The following is a 13489-nucleotide window of genomic DNA, read 5'->3' as shown; positions in this document are numbered from 1 at the left end:
ACGATTTGTGTTATAAGACTAGTTTTTTCAAAATTTATACACTGACCTCATTAATCAGGAGTTAAGCAAGCGGTAGTTTTACATGTAGGAACATGCCATTTATATTAATATTAATATTTTATGAAATAATTAATAATTAGAACAATATATAAGTTCATTTGTTATCCATTTATACCAAACATTTAATTTAATATTTTACTGTGACTAAATTTTATTTTATTTTAATAAATACATCATTAAATAGAATGTAATTTGTATTTTATCTAATAATATTGAATACATAAATACTTTGATAATGTTGATATCAAAGTTTAGTGTGTGCTACTTACATATTTTGTATTGTCTTCATATGCTATAGTTACTATTTTAATATATTTAAATATCTTGGCAGCCACGGCTAAAGATATTCTTTTTCAATAACATGCACGAGACTTGTGTTAAGCATCCCCCACCCACACACACACATACTCTTGTAATCCAATTGACATACCCACTTCTACTTGCCTATTTCCGCAATGCAAATTCTTCCTTTTATCCAGCCAATAGACAGACATGACATTGTAGCAAACTCTTGTAAAAGAAATACCGCTTATTACGTTCCAACCACATGGTGTGACTTACCTACAATGTAAAACTGCGCATGGGAGAATCTTGGGCCAATCGCGTGACTGACCTACGGCCGCCAGACCAACAACGACGACTGCCCACACGGTGTAAAGCGATGTGACCTGTAGGGGAGTAGGATGTGATTCAGTATTTCACGTGAGAATGGGCATTGAAGCAATGTATTATCCACATTTGTCGGTGCTTAACAACAGAGGATGCATACACAACGAATGTTGCAAGCTGACGCCACATTAGCCTGTCTACAGTCCATACATGGTTTCTGAGCGGCAATGGTACAATTTTTTTAGAATTTTCACCGGGGGTGGGCGTAGAGGTTCCCCCACCTAAACATTTTCATAAAAACTAGGGCCAAGACCCCAGGGGACATGATGCTTACACCGATGATAGTTAGAGAGAAAGGGGTAGGGGACGACATTCAGACACATGTAGAAATATCACAACGGGAGAGAGCTAAACAATTGTACATTTATGGGGAGTACTTACAAGATTGATGTTAGAATTTGAGTTGTCAAATTATATTTGGGATTTAGGAGGAGGTGGGATCCACTAGTGAAAATTAGGGGTGGTGGTGGCGGTGGGAAACTTGTCCATAAGAAGCAGTCCATAGGGGATTCCACAAGTGTACCATTGCGCATGCTAGGCTGCAAGGGCAAGAAACCAAGAGTCGACATCATCTTGCATGTCTCACTCCAGTCTACACGCGGAAGTGCAGGATCTTGGCGAAAACACTTGGGCATGAGCTAGAGGAAAGGTTGTAGACCATAGAACACTACGCCGTTCTGATGCTTCCACAAGTGTCGGCAACACACCAACATGAACGTGTCAGCCGATGTAGGGCAGTGTATTGTAGAGTAACACAGCAAAAAACAAAAATTTCGGTAGTACGTACACGGCCAGGTACACTATGAAGATGCATACAAGGTTTGATTTGATCATTACCAACTCGTAGTGCAGCGGAAGGAGAGTTGGTGGAGATCGTCTGTGCAGATCTCCACAACTAAGATTTTACAACCTCCCAACCCCGAGGATGTTCTCCCTTGGATAGTCTTTCGGACAGCCCTTCGGGAGGCCCTCGGGTAGAAACTCGACCAGTCCTCGGACAACCCTTTGGAGCCTCAGGGCCAGATCCTCGAACAAAACCTCAGATATAACCTCTAGGTATCACTCGAACTAAGATTGAAACTATGACCTCTTTACCAGGTTGCACACATCCAGTGTCAACTATCCAGCAGGGCTTCGCCATCCAAAACTAGGCCCTACCAAAGACTAGACTATTGCGGAACGTAGTAATTTCAAAATTTTTCCTACGCACACACAAGATCATGGTGATGCATAGCAACGAGATGGGAGAGTGTTGTCTACATATCCTCGTAGACCGAAGCGGAAGCGTTGATGCAACATAGAGGAAGTAGTCGTACGTCTTCCCGGTCCAACCGATCAAGCACCGAAACTACGGCACATCTGAGTTCTAGCACACGTTCAGCTCGATGACGATCCCCGGACTCCGATCCAGCAAAGTGTCGGGGAAGAGTTCCGTCAGCACGACGGCGTGGTGACGATCTTGATGTACTACCGTCGCAGGGCTTCGCACTGCCACAATATTATCGAGGACTATTGTGGAAGGGGACACCGCACACGGCGAAGAATATGATCACGTGGATCAACTTGTGTCTCTAGGGGTTGCCCTTGCCTCCGTATATAAAGGCTCAAAGGGGGGGGGGGTGCGGCCGGCCAGGAGAGGTGCGCCAGGAGGAGTCGTACTCCCTCTGGGAGTAGGACTCCCCCCTTTCCTAGTTGGAATAGGATTCGCGGAGGGGGGGAAAAGAGGAAGGGGGGCCGGCCCCCTCTCCTTGTCCTATTCGGACCAAGGGAGGGGAGGGGCGCGCGGCCCATCTCTGGCTACCTCTCCTCTCTTCCACTAAGGCCCACTAAGGCCCATATACCTCCCGGGGGGTTCCGGTAACCTCCGGTACTCCGGTAAAATCCCGATTTCACCTGGAACACTTCCGATATCCAAATATAGGCTTCCAATATATAATCTTTATGTCTCAACCATTTCGAGACTCCTCGTCATGTTCGTGATCACATCTGGGACTCCGAACAACCTTCGGTACATCAAAACGTATAAACTCATAATATAACTGTCATCGAAACCTTAAGCGTGCGGACCCTACGGGTTCGAGAACAATGTATACATGACCGAGACACGTCTCTGGTCAATAACCAATAGCGGGACCTGGATGCCCATATTGGTTCCTACATATTCTACGAAGATCTTTTATCGGTCAGACCGCATAACAACATACGTTGTTCCCTTTGTCATCGGTATGTTACTTGCCCGAGATTCGATCGTCGGTATCCAATACCTAGTTCAATCTCGTTACCGGCAAGTCTCTTTACTCGTTCTGTAATACATCATCCCACAACTAACTCATTAGTTGCATTGCTTGCAAGGCTTAAGTGATGTGCATACCGAGAGGGCCCAGAGATACCTCTCCGACAATCGGAGTGACAAATCCTAATCTCGAAATACGCCAACCCAACATGTACCTTTGGAGACACCTGTAGAGCACCTTTATAATCACCCAGTTACGTTGTGACGTTTGGTAGCACACAAAGTGTTCCTCCGGTAAACGGGAGTTGCATAATCTCATAGTCATAGGAACATGTATAAGTCATGAAGAAAGCAATAGCAACATAATAAACGATTGGGTGCCAAGCTAATGGAATGGGTCATGTCAATCAGATCATTCACCTAATGATGTGATCCCGTTAATCAAATAACAACTCTTTGTCCATGGTTAGGAAACATAACCATCTTTGATTAACGAGCTAGTCAATTAGAGGCATACTAGTGACACTCTGTTTGTTTATGTATTCACACATGTATTATGTTTCCGGTTAATACAATTCTAGCATGAATAATAAACATTTATCATGATATAAGGAAATAAATAATAACTTTATTATTGCCTCTAGGGCATATTTCCTTCAGTCTCCCACTTGCACTAGAGTCAATAATCTAGATCACATCGCCATGTGATTTAACATCAATAGTTCACATCTTTATGTGATTGGTTCACATCTCCATGTAACTAACACCCATAGGGTTTACTAGATTCAATAATCTAGTTCACATTGCTATGTGATTAAGACCCAAAAAGTGATCATGTTTTGCTTGTGAGAGAAGTTTAGTCAACGGGTCTGCCACATTCAGATCCGCATGTATTTTGCAAATTTCTATGTCAACAATGCTCTGCATGGAGCTACTCTAGCTAATTGCTCCCACTTTCAATATGTATCCAGATTGAGACTTAGAGTCATCTGGATCAGTGTCAAAACTTGCATCGACGTAACCCTTTACGACGAACCTTTTGTCACCTCCGTAATCGAGAAACATATCCTTATTCCAGTAAGGATAATTTTGACCGCTGTCCATTGATCTACTCCTAGATCACTATTGTACTCCCTCTCTTAACACCAATATGACCTAAACGGCAGTGCCACAAATAAGTTGCACTATCATTATTAACTTTGCATCTTTTGGTTTCAATATTATGATTATGTGTATCACTACGATCGAGATCGAACGAACTATTTTCATTGGGTGTGTAACCATATAAGGTTTTATTCATGTAAACAGAACAACAATTTATTCTCTTACTTAAATGAATAACCGTATTACAATAAACATGATCAAATCATATTCATGCTCAACGCAAACACCAAATAACACTTATTTAGGTTCAACACTAATCCCGAAATTATAGGGAGTGTGCGATGATGATCATATCAATCTTGGAACCACTTCCAACACACATCGTCACTTCACCCTTAACTAGTCTCTGTTTATTCTGCAACTCCCGTTTTGAGTTACTAATCTTAGCAACTGAACTAGTATCAAATACTGAGGGGTTGCTATAGACACTAGTAAAGTACACATCAATAACATGTATATCAATTATACTTATGTTTACTTTGCCATCCTTCTTATCCGCCAATCACTTGGGGTAGTTCCGCTTCCAGTGACCAGTCCCTTTGCAGTAGAAGCACTTAGTCTCAGGCTTAGGACCAGACTCGGGCTTCTTCACTTGAGCAGCAACTTGCTTGCTGTTCTTCTTGAAGTTCCCCTTCTTCCCTCTGCCCTTTTCTTGAAACTAGTGGTCTTGTCTACCATCAACACTTGATGTTTTTCTCGATTTCTACCTTCGTCAATTTCAGCATTACGAAGAGCTTGGGAATCGTTTCCGTTATCCCTTGCATATTATAGTTCATCACGAAGTTCTACTAACTTGGTGATGGTGACTAGAGAATTATGTCAATCACTATCTTATCTGGAAGATTAACTCCCACTTGATTCAAGCGATTGTAGTACTCAGACAATCTGGGCAAATGCTCACTAGTTGAGCGATTCTCCTCCATCTTTTAGCTATAGAACTTGTTGGAGACTTCATATCTGTCAACTCGGGTATTTGCTTGAAATATTAACTTCAACTCCTGGAACATCTTATATGGTCCATGACGTTCAAAACGTCTTTGAAGTCCCGATTCTAAGCCATTAAGCATGGTGCACTAAACTATCAAGTAGTCATCATATTGAGCTAGCCAAACGTTCATAACGTCTGTATCTGCTCCTGCAATAGGTCTGTCACCTAGCGGTGCATCAAGGACATAATTCTTCTGTGCAGCAATGAGGATAAACCTCAGATCACGGATCCAATCCGCATCTTTGCTACTAACATCTTTCAACACAATTTTCTCTAGGAACATATCAAAATAAACACAGGGAAGCAACAATGTGAGCTATTGATCTACAACATGATTTGCAAAATACTACCAGGACTAAGTTCATGATAAATTTAAGTTCAATTAATCATATTACTTAAGAACTCCCACTTAGACAGACCTCCCTCTAATCCTCTAAGTGATCACGTGATCCAAATCAACTAAACCATGTCCGATCATCACGTGAGATGGAGTAGTTTCAATGGTGAACATCACTATGTTGATCATATCTACTATATGATTCACGCTTGACCTTTCGGTCTCTGTGTTCCGAGGCCATATCTGTATATGCTTGGCTCGTCAAGTATAACCTGAGTATTCCGCGTGTGCAACTGTTTTGCACCCGTTGTATTTGAACGTAGAGCCTATCACACCTGATCATCACATGGTGTCTCAGCACGAAGAACTTTCGTAACGGTGCATACTCAGGGAGAACACTTCTTGATAATTTAGTGAGAGATCATCTTATAATGCTACCGTCAATCAAAGCAAGATAAGATGCATAAAAGATAAACATCATATGCAATCAATATAAGTGATATGATATGGCCATCATCATCTTGTGCTTGTGATCTCCATCTCCGAAGCACCGTCGTGATCACCATCGTCACCGGCGCGACACCTTGATCTCCATCGTAGCATCGTTGTCGTCTCGCCAATCTTATGCTTCCATGACTATCGCTACCGCTTAGTGATAAAGTAAAGCATTACAGCGCGATTGCATTGCATACAATAAAGCGACAACCATATGGCTCCTGCCAGTTGCCGATAACCCGGTTACAAAACATGATCATCTCATACAATAAAATTTAGCATCATGTCTTGACCATATCACATCACAACATGCCCTGCAAAAACAAGTTAGACGCCCTCTACTTTGTTGTTGCAAGTTTTACGTGGCTGCTACGGGCTTAAGCAAGAACCAATCTTACCTACGCATCAAAACCACAACGATAGTTTGTCAAGTTGGTGCTGTTTTAACCTTCGCAAGGACCGGGCGTAGCCATACTCGGTTCAACTAAAGTTGGAGAAACTGTCACCCGCAAGCCACCTATGTGCAAAGCACGTCGGGAGAACCAGTCTCGCGTAAGCGTACGCGTAATGTCGGACCGGGCCGCTTCGTCCAACAATACCGCCGAACCAAAGTATGACATGCTGGTAAGCAGTATGACTTATATCACCCACAACTCACTTGTGTTCTACTCGTGCATATAACATCAACACATAAAACCTAGGCTCTGATACCACTATTGGGGAACGTAGTAATTTCAAAATTTTTCCTACGCACACACAAGATGATGGTGATGCATAGCAACGAGATGGGAGAGTGTTGTCTACGTACCCTCGTAGACCGAAGCGGAAGCGTTGATGCAACATAGAGGAAGTAGTCGTACGTCTTCCCGGTCCAACCGATCAAGCACCGAAACTACGGCACCTCCGAGTTCTAGCACACGTTCAGCTCGATGACGATCCCCGGACTCTGATCCAGCAAAGTGTTGGGGAAGAGTTCCGTCAGCACGACGGCGTGGTGACGATCTTGATGTACTACCGTCGCAGGGCTTCGCCTAAGCACTGCTACAATATTATCGAGGACTATTGTGGAAGGGGGCACCGCACACGGCTAAGAATATGATCACGTGGATCAACTTGTGTCTCTAGGGGTTGCCCCTGCCTCCGTATATAAAGGCTCAAAGGGGAGGGGGGTGCGGCCGGCCAGGAGAGGCGCGCCAGGAGGAGTCCTACTCCCTCTGGGAGCAGGACTCCCCCCCTTTCCTAGTTGGAATAGGATTCGCGGAGGGGGGGGGGAAGAGGAAGGGGGGCCGCCCCCCTCTCCTTGTCCTATTCAGACCAAGGGAGGGGAGGGGCGCGTGGCCCATCTCTGGCTACCTCTCCTCTCTTCCACTAAGGCCCACTAAGGCCCATATACCTCCCGGGGGGTTCCGGTAACCTCCCGGTACTCCGGTAAAATCCTGATTTCACCCGGAACACTTCTGATATCCAAATATAGGCTTCAAATATATTAATCTTTATGTCTCAACCATTTCGAGACTCCTCGTCATGTCCGTGATCACATCCGGGACTCTGAACAACCTTCGGTACATCAAAACGTATAAACTCATAATATAACTGTCATCGAAACCTTAAGCGTGCGGACCCTACGGGTTCGAGAACAATGTAGACATGACCGAGACACGTCTCCGGTCAATAACCAATAGCGGGACCTGGATGCCCATATTGGTTCCTACATATTCTACGAAGATCTTTTATCGGTCAGACCGCATAACAACATACGTTGTTCCCTTTGTCATCGATATGTTACTTGCCCGAGATTCGATCGTCGGTATCCAATACCTAGTTCAATCTCGTTACCGGCAAGTCTCTTTACTCGTTCCGTAATACATCATCCCGCAACTAACTCATTAGTTGCATTGCTTGCAAGGCTTAAGTGATGTGCATTACCGAGAGGGCCCAGAGATACCTCTCCGACAATCGGAGTGACAAATCCTAATCTCGAAATATGCAACCCAACATGTACCTTTGGAGACACCTGTAGAGCACCTTTATAATCACCCAGTTACGTTGTGACATTTGGTAGCACACAAAGTGTTCCTCCGGTAAACGGGAGTTGCATAATCTCATAGTCATAGGAACATGTATAAGTCATGAAGAAAGCAATAGCAACATACTAAACGATCGGGTGCTAAGCTAATGGAATGGGTCATGTCAATCAGATCATTCACCTAATGATGTGATCCCGTTAATCAAATAACAACTCTTTGTCCATGGTTAGGAAACATAACCATCTTTGATTAACGAGCTAGTCAAGTAGAGGCATACTAGTGACACTCTGTTTGTCTATGTATTCACACATGTATTATGTTTCCGGTTAATACAATTCTAGCATGAATAATAAACATTTATCATGATATAAGGAAATAAATAATAACTTTATTATTGCCTCTAGGGCATATTTCCTTCATAGACAACCTTCAACTACGAAACTATTTCATGGAGAGGAGATAGAAAGCCAGATTATTGCCTGGCATGTCTATGAGAGAACTTGAGTGAAATGGAGAGCCCTCTCCACCTATATTTATAGTGTGAGGCAAGGGGGGTAGAGGCCACTTGATAATAACAAGATGCCTATGATATATGTCCTTCATAAGGGCAATATGGGGCGGCTAGTGGAGCTCCATGGAGGAGGTCCTTCCATGGCCGGCCACCATGTGTGCCCCCTCAAAGGTAGTCCCACCACCCCATGTCATTCGTTTGAATTTTGGGACAAAAGCCCCACAAGGTGGCTTTCCAAAAGGCCACCAAAAAGGGGTTGTACCCTAATAGTGTTACCACTATTCATGACAACTTTTCATGAAAAAAATTCAGTGTTTGTTTAATCCAAAAAAATTATGGAAGGTCCAGGACATTTCTGGCACCCCCCTAAAATAATTCCAGACGTGTTCCGATACATTTCCGATATGTAGTTTGTCTCTGAAACATTTCCAGTTTTTCTCTCTGAAACTTTTCTGTCGCCTCCGAAACTTTTCTGGAAACAATCTCTTGGACTCCCTGTCTATTACTTCACAGATAGATGACCCTTCAGCGTGTGACCCTATAGGTTCGGTGAAGTATAGACATGACCGGAACTTTTCTGATTAGTGATCAACAGCGGAACCGTGGACATTCATATTAATCCCTATACCCACATGAATGAATATTCGAGCGAACCCGTAATTACAGAATGATCTTCATGCTGCTTCGCGATATGTTACAAATACCCCAGGTGAGATTTAACAACATCCCCATGAATCAACAACTTATTCAATATGTTAATTTCCTCGTTACCGGGTTCCCGCGTTCTGGCATCCCTGTGATCAAATCACGCTGTGTCTGGCCATATGATGATGGATACCATAACACCAAAAGGGCCTAAAGAATATCTCTCCATCATAGGAGGAGAAAATCCCAATCTTGAGTTATAAATTCCCTTGTCATACTTTTGCATCAACCCGAAAGCTGCTGTAATAGCCACCCTGTTACAGATGATGTTTAACTAACCCCAAAGTTCATGAAGCAAGTATGAAGGAACTCGATACTCTCATGGTCTAAGCAATTATGCAAACGCTAAATTTGCATGTGTTATAAAATCATTAACTTTTGACGAATGTATCCCATAGCATAACATCAATATGGGTTAATTCAATACAAGTGTTCTTACAACATTGTGTCTTCAAAATTGCCTGCATAGTCATACCAATGATCAGGAAAACGCGACCATCACGGAACGGTTGAGCTAGTCTTAGAGGCAAGACTAGGAATGTGTTTTATCGTTTATTATTCCACACATGCACATGGAGTTTCCTCCAATCCTTTATGGATATACAGGCTCAAGGACCATTGCAGTTTTAGCATAGAACATAAACATTAATTACAAACTTGGAGATAAATAACAACAATTATTATTGCCTCTAGGGCATATCTTCTACATGTATTAGTTATGCACACGATCGCACCCAAGAACACTATGAATATGACAGGTAACGATGATCTCACCAATGAGCAGAGTAGTGGAAGCAGTGTAGTTTGCGAGTGAGTGCAACAATTCCCGCAGTTAGGTTATACCTCTAAGCCGCGAGAAATTCTCCGAGATGATCCACCGATCAAGAGACGAATTAGATGACCCATCTGAGGTATCATAGTAATCCGGCAACACTCCAACATCTAGGAAGAAGAGCTCCGAGAAAACGAGAGAGAGAGAGAGAGAGAGAGAGAGAGATAGAGAGAGAGACTAGCAGCATGCCGTCTAATTAGAGTCTAATTCTACTAAAACAATTAGATTGAGATTAGAGCCCATCTAATTAGGAGTCAAAACTTAAGACCAATGAGACTGGGTTGAGCGTGGAGTTATGCGGGAGGGATCCCCTAGGATTGGTGTTTATGTTTCCACATATCTAATTGGGTTTTCCTTTGAATCTCATGTTCAAGAATCAATACATTTATAACATAAAAAATAAAATTAATTATGAATATAGAAATACAGGAATATATTTATTATTGTCTCTAGGGCATATTTTCAATATATAGTCTCCCACTTGCATTAGAGTTAATAATCTAGTTACCTAAATTCTCGAACACCAATGGCATAATGGTGTTTGTCATGCTTTGCTTGTGGTATAGACTTCATCAATGGATCTGACACTTTCAGATCCATATGTATATTGCATTTCTTTGCGTCTCCATGCTCCACAAATTTTCAAAAATTATGTGGAATCAGCTTTATATATATTTGAATTCCTGGGAGGACCTTGGCTCCTTGGCCTAGCTTATGGCGCCACTATTCTCAGTAGTGCTTCATTAGCTCTGGTGCAATTGAAGCCATACCAAGATCAGTGATGAACTTCTTTAGTTCAAACACCCTTCATTCTTGCTTCCAATGCGGCGATATACTTTAGCGCATGTTGTAAAATCTGCCAAGTATCCTGCTTGGAAGAATTCCAACTTACTACGTCGTTGTTTTATGTCTTTGCAAAATCCCGATTGAAATAAAAAATTGTCCAAGTCAATGGTGAAGATTACATAAATGTAACTCCTTACACTTAAAATGCATAATTGTAATAGTTTACAAATTAGCTCCTCACCATGTCTATTAGGAGAAATATGTCCTTAGTCCCTCTCAAGTCTTTCAGGATACTTTTTAGTGTTATCCTATGACCACCACCTTGATCATTTTGGTATCTTGCTCGTAACACTTAGAGTGCATGACATATCTGGTTGTGTATGTACCATGGTTAACATGAAACATCCAAATGCAGATGCATACAAAACTTCATTCATGTGTCTTGCTCATTAGTATCTTAGGACACCAAGTCTTCCTTAAAACCTTTTCCATGTGACCTCGGCAAGAACCCCTTCTTGGCGTTTTCATACTAAACCACTTTAGTATTTTTTTTCAATATGTATCTTTTCTTAGCCTGATTAGTAGTTATAATCTATCTCCATAGACCTTTATGCCTAGACCTGGCCATGGGCAGCCTGTCCCGGACGGCCCGACCCGACCCGGCCCGAAAATCCCGGGCTGGGCTGAGCCCGAACATGCCATCAGGCTGGGCTCGGGCCTAAAAATCAAGCCCGACGGGCAGATCGGTCCGGACTCGGGCCTGTGAAAAATGGATTTTTAGCCATGGCCGGGCCGGGCCAAGCGTGTTGTGTCAGGCTTTTCCAGGTTCGGGACGGGCTCGGGCCTAATTTAGTAGGCCCGATGGTCGGGGCGGGCTCGGGCCTGGGTTTTCAGCACCGGGCTTTTTTTGGCCCGGCCCGAGATATGGGCAGGTATATTTATGCCCAATATGTATGCTACCTAGCCCAAGTTTTTCACCGAAAAACCCATTTTTCAATGAAGTCTTAATTCGTGTCAAGAAATTTACATCATTTCCGATCAACAATATGTCATCCACATAGAGAATTAGAAATGTTTATTTGACCTCCCACTTACTTTCTTGTAAATACAAGCATCTTTGTCCTTCTTCGCGAATCAAACTATTTTGACCATTCATCATTATGAAGATTCCTACTCCTTTATGCTTACTTTAGACTCTTTTTGAAGTTTGCATACCTTTTAGCATCCTTAGGATCGTCAAAACCTTGGCTTGTATCATATACACGTCCTTGAGTAAACTTCCATTGAGGAAATTGTTTTGACATCCATGTGCCACGTCTCGTAATCGAAATGAGCATCAATTGCTATAATAACCTAAAATGATTTAGGCATCGTATGCCGAGACGATCTCATCATAGTCAAAACATTTTGCAACAGGTTGAGCTTTATCGATATAAACAATTTCATTCGTATCAATATATAGTTCCATTTATGCGTGTTAGGTCTAACACTTTATGTCTATCAAGTTCCAAACCTTTTTTTTGCATAGATACTATCTCAGATGACTTGGCATTCAGCCAATTTATCGAATCAAGGCCCATCATTGCCTCTTTGTATGTTGTAGGCTTATTGTTGTCTAATAACAATATCTAGTCTGCATGCCACAATGGTTTGCAAGAATTTTGCTTATCCAATGTGGTTCAGTTGTAGGAATTGTTGTATTTTGCAAGAACTATGCTTATCATATGTGGATAATAATTTTGCTTATCCATTAAAGTTATTTGTTACTCTAGTATAGCAATCTTCTCTATTAGAAATCAAGAAAGAAAGAAAAGAAAAGTGTATCACAAAATCTCAGAATATACAAATGTGCTATGTACTACCATAACATTGTGCTATACAATCCCTTAGCTCATTAAAAATAAGTAACTTTGCAATGGATCTAATTAATTGTTTAGTGTCAGACACAAAACTTTAGGATTACTGTTATAGGACCATTAGCTTAGCATTAGACCACCTAAACATGATTAACATAGAGGGTTTGAGACTCTTACCACCAACGGGTGCAACCATTAGCATAGGTGAGGCAAATGTTCCATGCATGCTTGATGTGTAGTCGACTGTGGCAAGTTGTAACGCCCTCGATGCGGCTATATCTCCTACGTGTCGAAGCACGACTTAGAGGCATAACCGCATTGAAAGCAATGTCACAAGTAAGGTAATCTTCACAACATCCCATGTAATATAGATAATAAAGGGAAAGGTACATAGTTGGCTTACACTCTCCACATCAAACAAAGTACATAAATAGCATTACAATCATCCAATCACTCATGGTCCAACTACGGTACCAAAATAAAAGATCAACCCAACATGCGACATGGTCCCGATCGCCCCAACTGGGCACCACTACTGATCATCAGGGAAAGACACATAGTAACGGCGTGAGTCTTCGTCGAACTCCCACTTGAGCTCAAGCGCATCATCTGGAACGGAGTCATCAGGCCCTGCATCTGGTTTGGAAGTAATCTGTGAGCCACGGGGACTCAGCAATCTCGCACCCTCGCGATCAAGTCTATTTAAGCTTATAGGAAAGGTAAGGTAATATGTGGAGCTGCAGCAAGCGACTAGCATATATGGTGGCTAACCTGTTCCCAAAAGAGAGCGAGAAGAGAAGTCAAAGCACGAACGAAGAACTAGAGA

This window comes from Triticum urartu, chromosome 7A (genome assembly GCF_056163025.1).
Source record: "Triticum urartu cultivar PI428250 chromosome 7A, HENAU_Tu73, whole genome shotgun sequence".
Taxonomy (NCBI): Eukaryota; Viridiplantae; Streptophyta; class Magnoliopsida; order Poales; family Poaceae; genus Triticum; species Triticum urartu.
The sequence above is the reverse complement of the archived record's forward strand: the minus strand, read 5'-3'. Positions refer to the sequence as shown.